Source organism: Typopeltis vanoorti, chromosome 12 (assembly GCF_054136105.1).
Source record: "Typopeltis vanoorti isolate ZY-2024b chromosome 12, IOZ_Tvanoo_1.0, whole genome shotgun sequence".
Classification (NCBI taxonomy): Eukaryota; Metazoa; Arthropoda; class Arachnida; order Uropygi; family Thelyphonidae; genus Typopeltis; species Typopeltis vanoorti.
The window spans coordinates 98161067-98174191 of NC_143560.1; the positions used below are offsets into that span (position 1 = coordinate 98161067).

Here is a 13125-nt window from a genome sequence, read left to right on the forward strand (position 1 = left end):
GTCAACACAGTCTTTGAGAGATTTGGGCTTAAATGGAGTTCACTATCTGGCATATGCACTGATGGAGCCCCTGCAATGGTTGGTGCACAGAAGGGATTTATTGGAATAGTTCATGAAAGAGCAATAGAACTACAGATCCATCCGGAAAATTTAACATTTCACTGCATTATCCACCAACAAAATCTGTGTGCAAAATCGATTAAATTCACAAATGTTATGGAAGTTGTAGTAGCCAGTATTAACTTTATTAAGTCACGTGCACTTAATCACTGTCAATTTAAGTAGTATTTAGCAGACCTATTATCAGATTATGAAGATGTGTCTTATTATTGTGAAGTGAGGTGGTTGAGTAAAGGTAAAATGTTAAAACGATTTTATGATCTGAGACAAGACACTGCAGATTTTATGGACATAAAAGGAAACACAATTAACCAAGTAAAAGATGATGAGTGGGTGTGTGATTTAGCATTCCTTGTAGATGTCACCGGATACCTAAATGAACTGAATCTTATATTGCAAAAACAATGACAATTGGTTCATGAACTGCATGGACATGTCAAAGCTTTTTGTAATAAACTAAGATTGTTGGAAAGTCAGATAAGAGCTAAAAATTGTTATAATTTTCCTACTCTAGCAACTCATAAAAATATCCCTTATAATTGTTATAGAGATGAAACTGAAGGCACTAATAGAGCAATTTGATACAAGTTTTGCCGACTTTAAAAACAAAGACTCCACATTCGCTATATTTGCTCGTCCGATGGATGCTGATGTAAATAATGTGCCAGAAAACTAAAATCACAATTTAACAACATTGCTTTGACGGATTTTTATAAATTTTATTTGGTGGAAGAAAAATATACAAATTTACGGGCCTTTTCAAGAAAAATCATTTGTCTTTTTGGCAGCACATATACGTGTGAACAGTTTTTTTCGAGGATGAAATACAATAAATCAAAAATTCGGACAAGAATAACGGACGAAAACCTCGAAAATTCTATGCGATTATCCTTAAGTAATATTAACATCAATATTGATAGTCTCGTAGTTGAAGTACAAGGCCAATCTTCACATTAAGTTGTTATGTCGTTCATTATATTATAAAATTTATGTAGAGCTTTATACCAAAGCATTATATTATAAATAAATGAAATATGAAGTAGCAACTTGTTTTAATTCATTTAATATTAATTTATTTTATTTAATAATTTGGTCTGGCCCTTGCCTCTAAGACAATGATAATTTGGCCCCCAAACTAGGAAAGGTTGCCCATACCTGCTCTAAGATATCATCATTTACCATTGGCAAACATCATGGAATAGAGAGAATTACAGTACTAGATTAAGCCTGAAATTAAACTCAAGTAGTCTAGTCTGGTCTACATGGGGTTCTCAGAAAGGAAGATGTTCTATGTAGGCCACAGTTATCTTACAACATTCTTTTCTATTGAGGGGTCATAATATGCCTTTGTGTGATTACTGCTGCTCTGGATTAACCATCATACTATTTCAATTGACTGTCCCATTTCATCAATAGATGCAGTCATTACTTTAGCACAAATTTTAATAATCTCCTTTGGCCTTATTCTCAGCCAGATTTTATCTGATTCCTCTGATACACAATGTGTTTTTATATATAGAATTATAATACATTACTTTTAATGAGAAATTTTTTATTTATTAATTTTCATTATCCATGACTTTTATATATTTCTTGTATATAGTTTATCTTGACATGTAGTTTTTACTGTGGTCTTATATAATTTTAAACCATACTTAACTATTTTCCTAGCACATTATAGTTTAAGTTGCTAATGTTCCAATAAAAATCAAGCTGCAACAACTACTTCTACAGTACTTATCTTATGCTCTCTCACCTCTTTCATATATTCAAGCTTATATTTTATTTTGCACATCATTGCCTGTAGTCGATTTTATCCTTTGTTTGAAATCACACATTTAAAACCTCTTAATCTGTTTCTTCTTCTTCTTTGGTGCATCAATCCGAAGATTGGTAAATATAGCAGCACATCACAACATCCTGTCTTGTGACTTCCTTTTTATCTCTTCATAACTCTTTGCACCAGTTAGCATCATTATGTTATTTATATATGAAATTCTTGGTCTGCCTCGTGGCCTCTTTCCTTCTAAAGTCCCCTCAATTATTCCTGTAATCAGTCTCCCATGCCTCAAATGGTGTCCAATTAGACTTTTTCTTCTCTTATTGATGTGTTTCGTTAATGACTGCTCTTCATGAACTATATTCAGAACTTCTTCATTACTTTTCTTTTCTGTCCAACTAATTTTCATCATCTTTCTCCAGCACCAAAGTTCAAATGCCTCCAACTTTTTCATGTCTTGTTTTGTTAGAGTCCAGGCCTCATAACCATATAATGCAATGCTCCATATGTATGTTTTCACTAGCCTTTTTTTTTTGAGCTGGATGCTAAGTCCTTTACTGCTAAAAATGTTTCTTCTGTTATAGAATACTTTTTTGGCTAGGATTATTCGTGCTTGAATATCTGATTGGTTTCTTCCATCTTCTGTGATAAGACTTCCAAGATATTTAAAAGAGAATACCTGTTGTAGTAGGTTATTATTTATTTCCAGGTTTATTTTGAATTTTATATTCCAGGCGTTAGAATTGGAATAGTTAAAGCAACAGTTTGGAGTATTGCAAGTTATGGAAGTGAGTCATGGACACTAAGAAAGAGAGATATGGAAAAAATTAATGCATTGGAAATGTGGTGTTATAGAAAGATGGAAAAGATTAGCTATACAGAAAGAATATCAAATCAAGAAGTTTTAAGACGAGTTGGGATGGAAAGAACACCGTTAAAGAATATTATGCAAAAAAGACTAGATTTGCAGGACATCTTCTGAGAGGTTCTTTGGGACACCTGACAAGAACTATATTACAAGGGAAAGTTGAGGGGAAGAGAAGACGTGGAAGACCAACTAGAGAGTGGGTTAATGACATCGTGGAATGGACTGGTTTAAGAATGATGGAAGCAACAGACAGAGAGAATCTTAATTCCTGTTTCTATTAGTTCTTTCAGTTTATTTATTGCATCTTCAATGTACAGATTAAACAATATGGGTGAAAGAGAGCACCCCTGTCTTACACCTCTACATATTTTTGCTATTGCAGTTTTTGTTGTATTGCTGGCTGCTTCTATTAGGGCTTCTTGATGCTTGTGATGATTAAATATGAGCCTTCTATCTCTCCAATCTATCTTTATTGTTTTTAGGAGGTGAAACATTTGATTCCAGTCAATACTATCAAAGGCTTTCTCCAAGTCAAGAAAGACCATCAGAGTATTTTGATTCTTCTCCAATCTTCTTTCAATAACTGTTCTTAGAGCTAGGATTGCTTCTCTTGTCCCCTGCCGTTTCCTGAATCCAAACTGGTCATTGCCAACATATTCTTCAACCTTCTTTGTTAGTCTTTTTTGTATAATTTTGAGTAGTATTTTCGAAGCATGTGATACTAAGCTTATTGTTTGATGATTTTCACACTTGTTTGCATTATTTACTTTAACGATACAAAATTAATAACGGAAAAAACTCACGTGCAAAGATTATTTAATAGTATGATTTTCGCCTGTGTGTCACAGGCATCTTCAGTATATATTAAGTTCAAATTAAACAATAACTACCAATTCCAAAAAGCACCACCTAAGTAGCTGGTGTAAGATAACTAGAAAGGTCAATAAATTTCCTTAAAAAAAAAAAAAAGTTTAGGAAAAATTAGCTGATTTGTAAAGTACTATCTCCCATAAAAGACATAAGCCGTCGGATCTGTTTAAGTTAGGAGAATGAAGTAGAGTTTCACATGTTTCTTTATAAAAGCGTTCCATGAGGAACTGACTTTTGTGAAGAACTCTTGTCTTTCTCCAATGAACTCTATGTCTAGTGAAGATGGCATGTTCTGCAAGTCCAGACTTTTCAGGTACTTTACAAATCAGCTAATCCTTCCTAACTTTTTATTGTATTGATTTTTTTTTTTTTTTTTAGGAAATTTATTGACCTTTTTAGTTATCTTACACCAGCTACTTAGGTGGTGCTTTTTGGAATTGTCAGTTATTGTTTAATTTGAGCTTAATACGTACTGAAGATGCCTGTGACACACAGGCGAAAATTATACTATTAAATAATCTTTGTAGGTGAGTTTTTTCTGTTATTAATTTTGTATCGATATGTCTACTCACAGTATACCTCTTTTAAAATTTATTATTTACTTTAGGAATGGGTATGATAGAGCATTGTGTAAAATCTTTGGGGACGATCCCCGTTTCATAAATATCCTTGATGATCTTGAAAAGGTATGACTTAGTTATGTTTCCTGAGTATTTTATTAATTCTGAAGGAATGTTATCAGTGCCTGGTGCCTTGTTGGCTGACAATTCATTCAGTCCATTCAAATTCATCTTTTAATATAGTTGGACCAATTTCTTCCACATCAAGTCTTGTTTCATCTTCTATAGCCTTGGCATCTAGATCTTTTCCACTATATAGATCTTCTAAGTACCCCTTCCATCTTTCCAAAATTTCTTCCTTATCTATAAGTATGTTCCTCTGTTTGTTTTCGATAATTTACTTCTTGTCTTGTTTTGCTGACTTACTCCTTTTATAATGTTATAAGCTTTATCGATTCTTCCAGTCTTTATTAGATTTTCTATTTCTTTACATTTCCCTGTATACCATTGTTCTTTTGCTTCTTTACACTTTCTATTTATCATATTTTTTATATGTTTATATTTGCCTTTGCTTTCTGACTTTAGGGAGGTTTTGTATTTTCTTCTTTCATCTATTAGATCTAGAATGTCCTGGGTGATCCATGGTGTTTTTATTTGCTTCTTCCTTAATCCTATGCAGTCATTGGCAGCCTTGATGATTGTATCATTCAATTGAGTCCATTTTTCCTCTATGTTTTTCTTTTCCTTCTCTCCCGTTTTAATGCTTTCATCAGGTTTTCCTCTGTTTTTAGGTTACTTATATTCCATTTGGGCCTTTTCCTTGGTTGTGACAGCTTTTTAAATTTCAGATTACATTTCAATAAAACCAAATTGTGGTCACTGTCAACATCAGCTCCCAGGTCACTTTTCCATGATTTTACTTGATTTTTAAATCTATTTCTTGTCATAATATAATCTATTTGGTACCTTCCTATATCCCCTGGCATTTTCCAAGTATATCTTCTTCTTTTTGGTACCTCATACCAGGTATTAGCAATGACTGCATTCCAATCCCTCATGACAATAAGATTATCTTCCTTCTTGGTCAGTTTGATTAGATTCTCAATATCTACATATACTCTCTCAACTTCATCACTGTGGTCGCTAGTAGGCATGTAAGCTTGTATTATTATAATATTTGTTGGTTTTGCTTCTAGTTTTACCATTATTCAATCTGCTACTATATTTTACTGAGTTGATTACTCTTCTTCCCCATTCCTTATTGAGAACCACTGCGACTCCATTTTTTGCTGTCTCATCACCTGAATAAATGATTCTGTAATCACCACTCCAAAAGTCTCCAGTTCCATTCCATCTCATTTCACTAATTTCCAATATGGCTATTTTTAATCCTTGTACACCCATTTCTCTCTTCAAATTTTCCAATTTGTAGGAGGGTTCTCACATTCCACATCCCAATGAATGTACAAGGATTTCGCTGGTTTATGACCTGGGAAGCCTTGCTTCTTCCCCTGCCGTGCATAAGTATTGAGCCATTGTACGTTTTACTATCATTTAGAATCCATACTGCTATCTTATTAGGGAAAAATAGAACAAAGTGGTATCCCCTTGCCTTCCTTGTCCAGCAATAGCCCTCTAGAGAGGCTCAGTGTGAATCTTTCAGAAATTTTCACACCTCCTTTCTCTGAAAATGCTTTGTGAGATGTATTTGTTGGCAAATACATCATCATCATCATCATCATCATCAAATTCCTGCCATGTACCCTCAAGGGGTGTACAGGATATGACAGTACTACATGAAAAAATTACATCATTACTAATTCCTATCTACAATTTTCCTCCAAATCAGTCTGTTACTTGTCAAGACTCCAACATTATCAGATCTTATATTTCTATCGTCTAAGGCACTTTGTACCGTATCAATCCACCTATATCTTGGTCTTCCTCTGGGTCGTTTTCCTGCCAACCTGGCAGAGAACACTTGTTTTGCTAATCTTTCCTCTCCCATTCTATTTAAGTGACCATACCATCTGAGATTAGCTCTGCTAACGCATTCCTGGATGTTGACAATGTCAAGTTCTTTCCTAATATCCTCATTTTTAATATGATGTTGCCATTGATGCCATCTGTTCACGCCTCTAATCTTTCTCAGGACTCTCATATCTGCGGTCTTTAGTCTTTGGTCAAGTGTTTTACTTCTGACCCAGCTCTCAGATCCATAAGTTAAAATTGGTTTGAACACAGTCTTGTATACAGCTAATTTAGTGTTCCGACTAATTTCTTTCTTATTCCATATGAATTTATTCAATTGACTTCCCATGATACCAGCTTTGCTGATTCTGTTGTCTATTTCTATATTTAGTTTACCATCTTCAGTAAAAATTGTGCCTAAGTAGCTTAAATGTTTTACTTGTTCCACAGGTTCTCCATTCACAACACAGTTGACATTTTCAATGATTCTGCCTATTTTCATTGTCTTTGTCTTTTTATTGCTGACCTTCATACCATATCTATTACAACAGCTATTCAATTTAGTCAGAGAATCTTGCAGACTTGTAGCGGATTTACTTAGAAGTATAACATCATCCGCATAAAGCAAAGAGCTGACATTAACATCTCCAATTTTGATATCAGGTTTAATACCACATTCCTTCATAATGTGATCCATATAGATAATGAATAACAGAGGGGATAATGTACATCCTTGTCTCACACCAGATTTAACATTAAACCATCTTCCTGTACTTCCTTCAATTCTAATTGCTGACTTACAACTCAAATAAAGACTAAGTATTGCTTGATATAATGCCCCATTGACACCATATAACTGTAGTGTATTGAATAGCTTCTCTCTTGGCACCTTGTAATATGCCTTTTCCAAATCGACAAAACTTAAATACAGATCTTTGTTATATTCCCATGATTTCTCCACTATATGTCGTAAAGTGAAGATCTGATCCTGACAGCCTCTATTTGACCTGAATCCAGCTTGTTCTTCACCAAGCTTTTCTTCCACAATTCTTCTCAACCGTTTCTCAAGTATACTTGCATATATCTTACCAGGAACACTCAGTAGGGATATACCTCTGTAATTCTAACATTCAGTTTTATTTCCCTTTTTATATATGGGTACTATTAGAGCTATACTCCAATCATTAGGAATTCATCACTCTGTCAAATCTTTCTGAACTACGCAGTGCAGCCACTGTAATACTTTTATACCACCATACTTCAGCATTTCTGGTCGAATATCATCTACTCCTGCTGCTTTCCACATTTCAAGCCTTTGATGGCTTTTTCTACTTCAAGTATGGATATGTATTCCTGACTGCATGCCTGGTCAGTGTTTTTTATCACTGTGCTGTCATCACTGCTTGTTTCATTTAGCAGTTTTTCAAAGTAATTACTCCATACTTCAAGGATATCTTTTTCTCCTTTTTTTCATTTCACCTTTATCATCTCTAATTCCTTTTACAGCACTCTTTCCTCCATTCCTAAGCTTCTTCAACAACCTCCAGAATATTTTGCCACCTTCTTGATATTTATTTTCTATATTCTTGCCAAAGTCCTCCCATGACTTTTGTTTAGCTAGTTTTACACACTGTTTAGCTTTCTTACATTTGTCTCTGTATTCTGTAAGAGTAAAAGCTGACTTATTTGCCAGGAACTTTTGATATGCTTTCTTCTTTTCCTTCACTGCCTCTTTAACTTCCTGTGTCCACCAGGGAGTTCTGATTTTTTTATCTTTGCAAACAACCTCACCACATGCCTCTCTGGCAGAATCAATCAATGTTTCCTTCAGAGTTTGCCACTGAATCTCCAAGGTTTGATTCCTGTTCTCAAACTCTTTCATTTTCTTTTCAATCATATTTCTGTATTTTAGTCTACAGTTTACATCTGAGAGCTGCTCAACTTTTATTCGTTTTAAAACTTTCTTACATGTTATTCTTTTCAATATGAAATTCAATTTTATCCTGCTCAAGACTAAATAGTGATCACTTCCAATTTCAAATCCTCTGTACACTCTGGTGTCCTGCACCAGGGAGAAAACATCACTATCAACATTAACATAGTCAATGAGACTTTTCTTATTCCTAGCCTCTTCTCTCCATGTGAATTTGTGCACATTTTTATGTTGGAACATGGTGTTAGTAATAACCAGTCCATGTCCTGAGCAGAAATCCAACAGATATTTGCCATTATTATTAGCTTTGCTCTTTTCTCCAAATTTTCCCAAAATATTTTTGTATGTCTCACAATCATTTCCTACTCTACTATTTAGATCCCCAACAAGGACCAACTTTTCCTTTTTCATTGTGTCAGTTGCTTTTTCTAAAGCCTCAAAAAATTCCTCCACTTCTACCTTAGTAGAACCTTCTGTGGGACCATAGGCACAAATAAGTCTCATTGTCCAGTTCCCCATTCTCATATTTGCCCACGTTACTCTACTTGAGACTGACTGCCATTCAAGAAGATTAGCCTCGTATTTTGTGTTGAATACTATGGCTACTCCTTCTTTTCCTTGATTGTTATTGCCTGAATATAACATTTTGTATTTATTGCTCAGAAAGATCTCACCAGTTTTGGTCTTTTTTGTTTCAGTCACCCCTATTATGTCAATCTGGTACTTATCTAATTCATCAGCTAGCTCCATTTCTTTGCCATTCAGGCTTCTTACATTGATAGTACCGATCTTTAACTCTGGTGATGTTGAGTTGGGGTTTGTTTTCAGATTTGTTCCAGTAGCTGACTTTTCGCTGTTCGCCCTGGTTCCCTGGCAAAAACAACGGGGGCCTTGTTTAACCGGGCGACGCCCCAGCCGGCATGAAATTTTGTCATGTTGTACCATCATTTTTTATTTTGGTTTAACCAATAAGAATACAATTTGGTCGGCTAAATCCCAAATTGCCAGCCCATCCTCGTTCGTTCAGTATCAAAGTAGATACCCAACAGGGTGCACCACGAGAAGGTGAGGATTGGACATTAGGTCAGAAGCCCTGGTCGGTTCTCCGCATTCCTTTAAAGGCTATGTGGAGGTCTCCTCTCAGTTATACAGCTTTGACCCTTAAGCACCCCTGTTGGCAAATACATCTCACAAAATTGCAAACACAAAACATGACTTGTGTTGAAGTTAAATAAAGGACTAACCATCTACATTGTTATGTCACTCTACAGTAATTCAACAGTTGCATGCATATATATATATATATATATATATATATATATATATATATATATATATAAAGCACACATGCACACACAGCTATGCTTACAATTGATTTTTCAAACTCAATTAAAACTAATAATCCAGCTAATTTTTTTATGTGATTCCTACTTATGAAGGTTGTAAGCTTCTAGTACATTAGCATACATGAGTGGGCGAGGGATTTTTTTCAATTTTTTATTAATTCATCATCATCATCAAATTCCTGCCATGTACCCTTAAAGGGTGTACAGGATATGATAGTATTACATGAAAAATTTACATTATTACTAGCTTCCTATCTACAATTTTCCTTCAAATCAGTCTGTTACTTGTCAAGACTCCAACATTATTAGATCTTATATTTCTATCATCTAAGGCTCTTTGTACCGTATCAATGCACCTATATCTTGATCTTCCTCTGGGTCATTTTCCTACCAACCTGGCAGAGAACACTTGTTTTGCTAATCTTTCCTTGCCCATTCTGTTTAAGTGACTATACTACTTGAGATTAGCTCTGCTAACGCATTCCTGGATGCTGGCAATGTCAAGTTCTTTCCTAATATCCTCATTTTTAATATGATATAGCCATTGATGCCATCTGTTCACTCCCTCTAATTTTTCTCAGGACATTCATATCTGCGGTCTCTAGTCTTTGGTCAAGTGTTTTACTTCTGCCCCAGCTCTCAGATCCATAAGTTAAAACTGGTTTGAACACTGTCTTTTATACAGCTAATTTAGTGTTCCGACTAATTTCTCTCTTATTCCAAATGAATTTATTCAATTGACTTCCTACCATACCAGCTTTGTTGATTCTGTTGTCTATTTCTATATTTAATTTACTATCTTCACTAAAAATTCTGCCTAAGTAGCTTAAATGTTTTACTTGTTCCACAGGTTCTCCATTCACAACACAGTTGACATTTTCAATGATTCTGCCTATTTTCATTGTCTTTGTCTTTTTATTGCTGACCTTCATACCATATCTATTACAACAGCTATTCAATTTAGTCAAAGAATCTTGCAGACTTGTAGCGGATTTACTTAGAAGTATAACATCATCCGCATAAAGCAAAGAGCTGACATTAACATCTCCAATTTTGATATCAGGTTTAATACCACATTCCTTCATAATGTGATCCATATAGATAATGAATAACAGAGGGGATAATGTACATCCTTGTCTCACACCAGATTTAACATTAAACCATCTTCCTGTACTTCCTTCAATTCTAATTGCTGACTTACAACTCAAATAAAGACTAAGTATTGCTTGATATAATGCCCCATTGACACCATATAACTGTAGTGTATTGAATAGCTTCTCTCTTGGCACCTTGTAATATGCCTTTTCCAAATCGACAAAACTTAAATACAGATCTTTGTTGTATTCCCATGATTTCTCCACTATATGTCGTAAAGTGAAGATCTGATCCTGACAGCCTCTATTTGACCTGAATCCAGCTTGTTCTTCACCAAGCTTTTCTTCCACAATTCTTCTCAACCGTTTCTCAAGTATACTTGCATATATCTTACCAGGAACACTCAGTAGGGATATACCTCTGTAATTCTAACATTCAGTTTTATTTCCCTTTTTATATATGGGTACTATTAGAGCTATACTCCAATCATTAGGAATTCATCACTCTGTCAAATCTTTCTGAACTACGCAGTGCAGCCACTGTAATACTTTTATACCACCATACTTCAGCATTTCTGGTCGAATGTCATCTACTCCTGCTGCCTTTCCACATTTCAAACCTTTGATGACTTTTTCTACTTCAAGTATGGATATGTATTCCTGACTGTATGCCTGGTCAGTGTTTTTTATCACTGTGCTGTTATCACTGCTTGTTTCATTTAGCAGTTTTTCAAAGTAATTACTCTATACTTCAAGGATATCTTTTTCTCTCGTTTTTATGTCACCTTTATCATCTCTAACTCCTTTTACAGCACTCTTTCCTCCATTCCTAATCTTCTTCAACAAACCTCCAGAATATTTTGCCACCTTCTTGATATTTATTTTCTATGTTCTTGCCAAAGTCCTCCCATGACTTTTGTTTAGCTAGTTTTGCACAGTGTTTAGCTTTCTTACATTTGTCTCTGTATTCTCTAAGAGCAAAAGCTGACTTATTTGCCAGGAACTTTTGATATGCTTTCTTCTTTTCCTTCACTGCCTCTTTAACTTCCGGTGTCCACCATGGAGTTCTAATTTTTCTATCCTTGCAGACAACTACACCACATGCCTCTCTAGCTGAATCAATCAGGGTTTTCTTCAAGGTTTGGTTCCTGTTCTCAAACTCTTTCATTTTTTCTTCAATAACCTTTGTGTTGCATTTTAGTCTACAGTTCACATCTGAGAGATGCTCAACTTTTATTCGCTTTAAAACCTTGTTACATATTATTCTTTTCAATATGAAATTCAGTTTTATCCTGCTCAAGACTTAATAGTGATCACTTCCAATTTCAAATCCTCTGTACATTCCGGTGTCCTGCACCAGGGAGGAAACATCACTATCAACAATAACGTAGTCAATGAGACCTTCCTTATTCCTTGCCTCTTCTCTCCATGTGAAGTTGTGCACATTTTTATGTTGGAACATGGAGTTAGTAATAACCAGTCCATGTCCTGAGCAGAAATCCAACAGATATTTGCCATTATTATTAGCTTTGCTCTTTTCTCCAAATTTTCCCAAAATATTTTTGTATGTCTGACAATCATTTCTTATTCTGCTATTTAGTTCCCCAACAAGGACCAACTTTTCCTTTTTCATTGTGTCAGTAGCTTTCTCTAGAGCCTCAAAAAATTCCTCCACTTCTACCTTAGTAGAACCTTCTGTGGGTCCATAGGCACAAATAAGTCTCATTGTCCAGTTCCCTATTCGGATATTTGCCCCATCAGTCTACTTGAAATTGCCTGCCATTCAAGAAGATTTAGCCTCGGCTAAATCTTCTATGGCTACTCCTTTTCCTTGATTATCATTGCCTGTATATAACATTTTGTATTTATTTCTCAGAAGGATCTCATCAGTTTTTGTCTTTTTTGTTTCAGTCACCCCTATTATGTCGATCTGGCACTTATCTAATTCCTCAGCCAGCTCCATTTCTATACCATTCAGGCTTCTTATGTTGATAGTACCGATCTTTAACTCTGGCGATGTTGAGTTGGGGTGTGTTTTCAGATTTGTTAATTTCAGATTAATTTTATAATATAATTTATTTTTATTTATTTATTATTATTATGGTTTTTACATAGCCTAGAAACCCTGCTCTAGAGACCAAACATAAAACTTTTTTCAAGCTCATTCAGACCTCAATTAAGCAGTATGGTGGTCTCACATTGGGTGATGAAATTCATCTCCCATCTAAAGACAATCACAAGCATCCATGTCCACAGTGGAATTCAAACTCATGACTTGTTGGTTGGAGGGCAGATATAGTAACTGCTTGGCCAACCAGCTGGCATAATATGAACATTAATATTAATAAAAAAAATTATATTTCTGACAAATTCACTTTGACTTAATACTTGTCTATGAAATACACCATTTGTATACAGTCATGGATATATATGCCAGGGAACATTTTGAGAAACAAATTATTCACTTTCCTCTATGACAATCTTGTCATAGAGGAAAGTGCAGTCCTTCTGTGGTCTTTTGTCTTCTCATCATAATAGTCATCTTTTAATTCCTGCCATTCATTTTCAGAGGTCTTTCTTTGG

At 34.9% G+C, this 13125-nt stretch overlaps 1 protein-coding gene across 3 annotated transcripts in view; it reads left to right on the forward strand.

Annotated features, from left to right (window-relative positions):
- Elp3 (elongator complex protein 3) overlaps window positions 1-13125 on the forward strand; it is a 292722-nt gene that overhangs the window by 105990 nt on the left and 173607 nt on the right. The gene's annotated exons all lie outside the window — the stretch shown is intronic.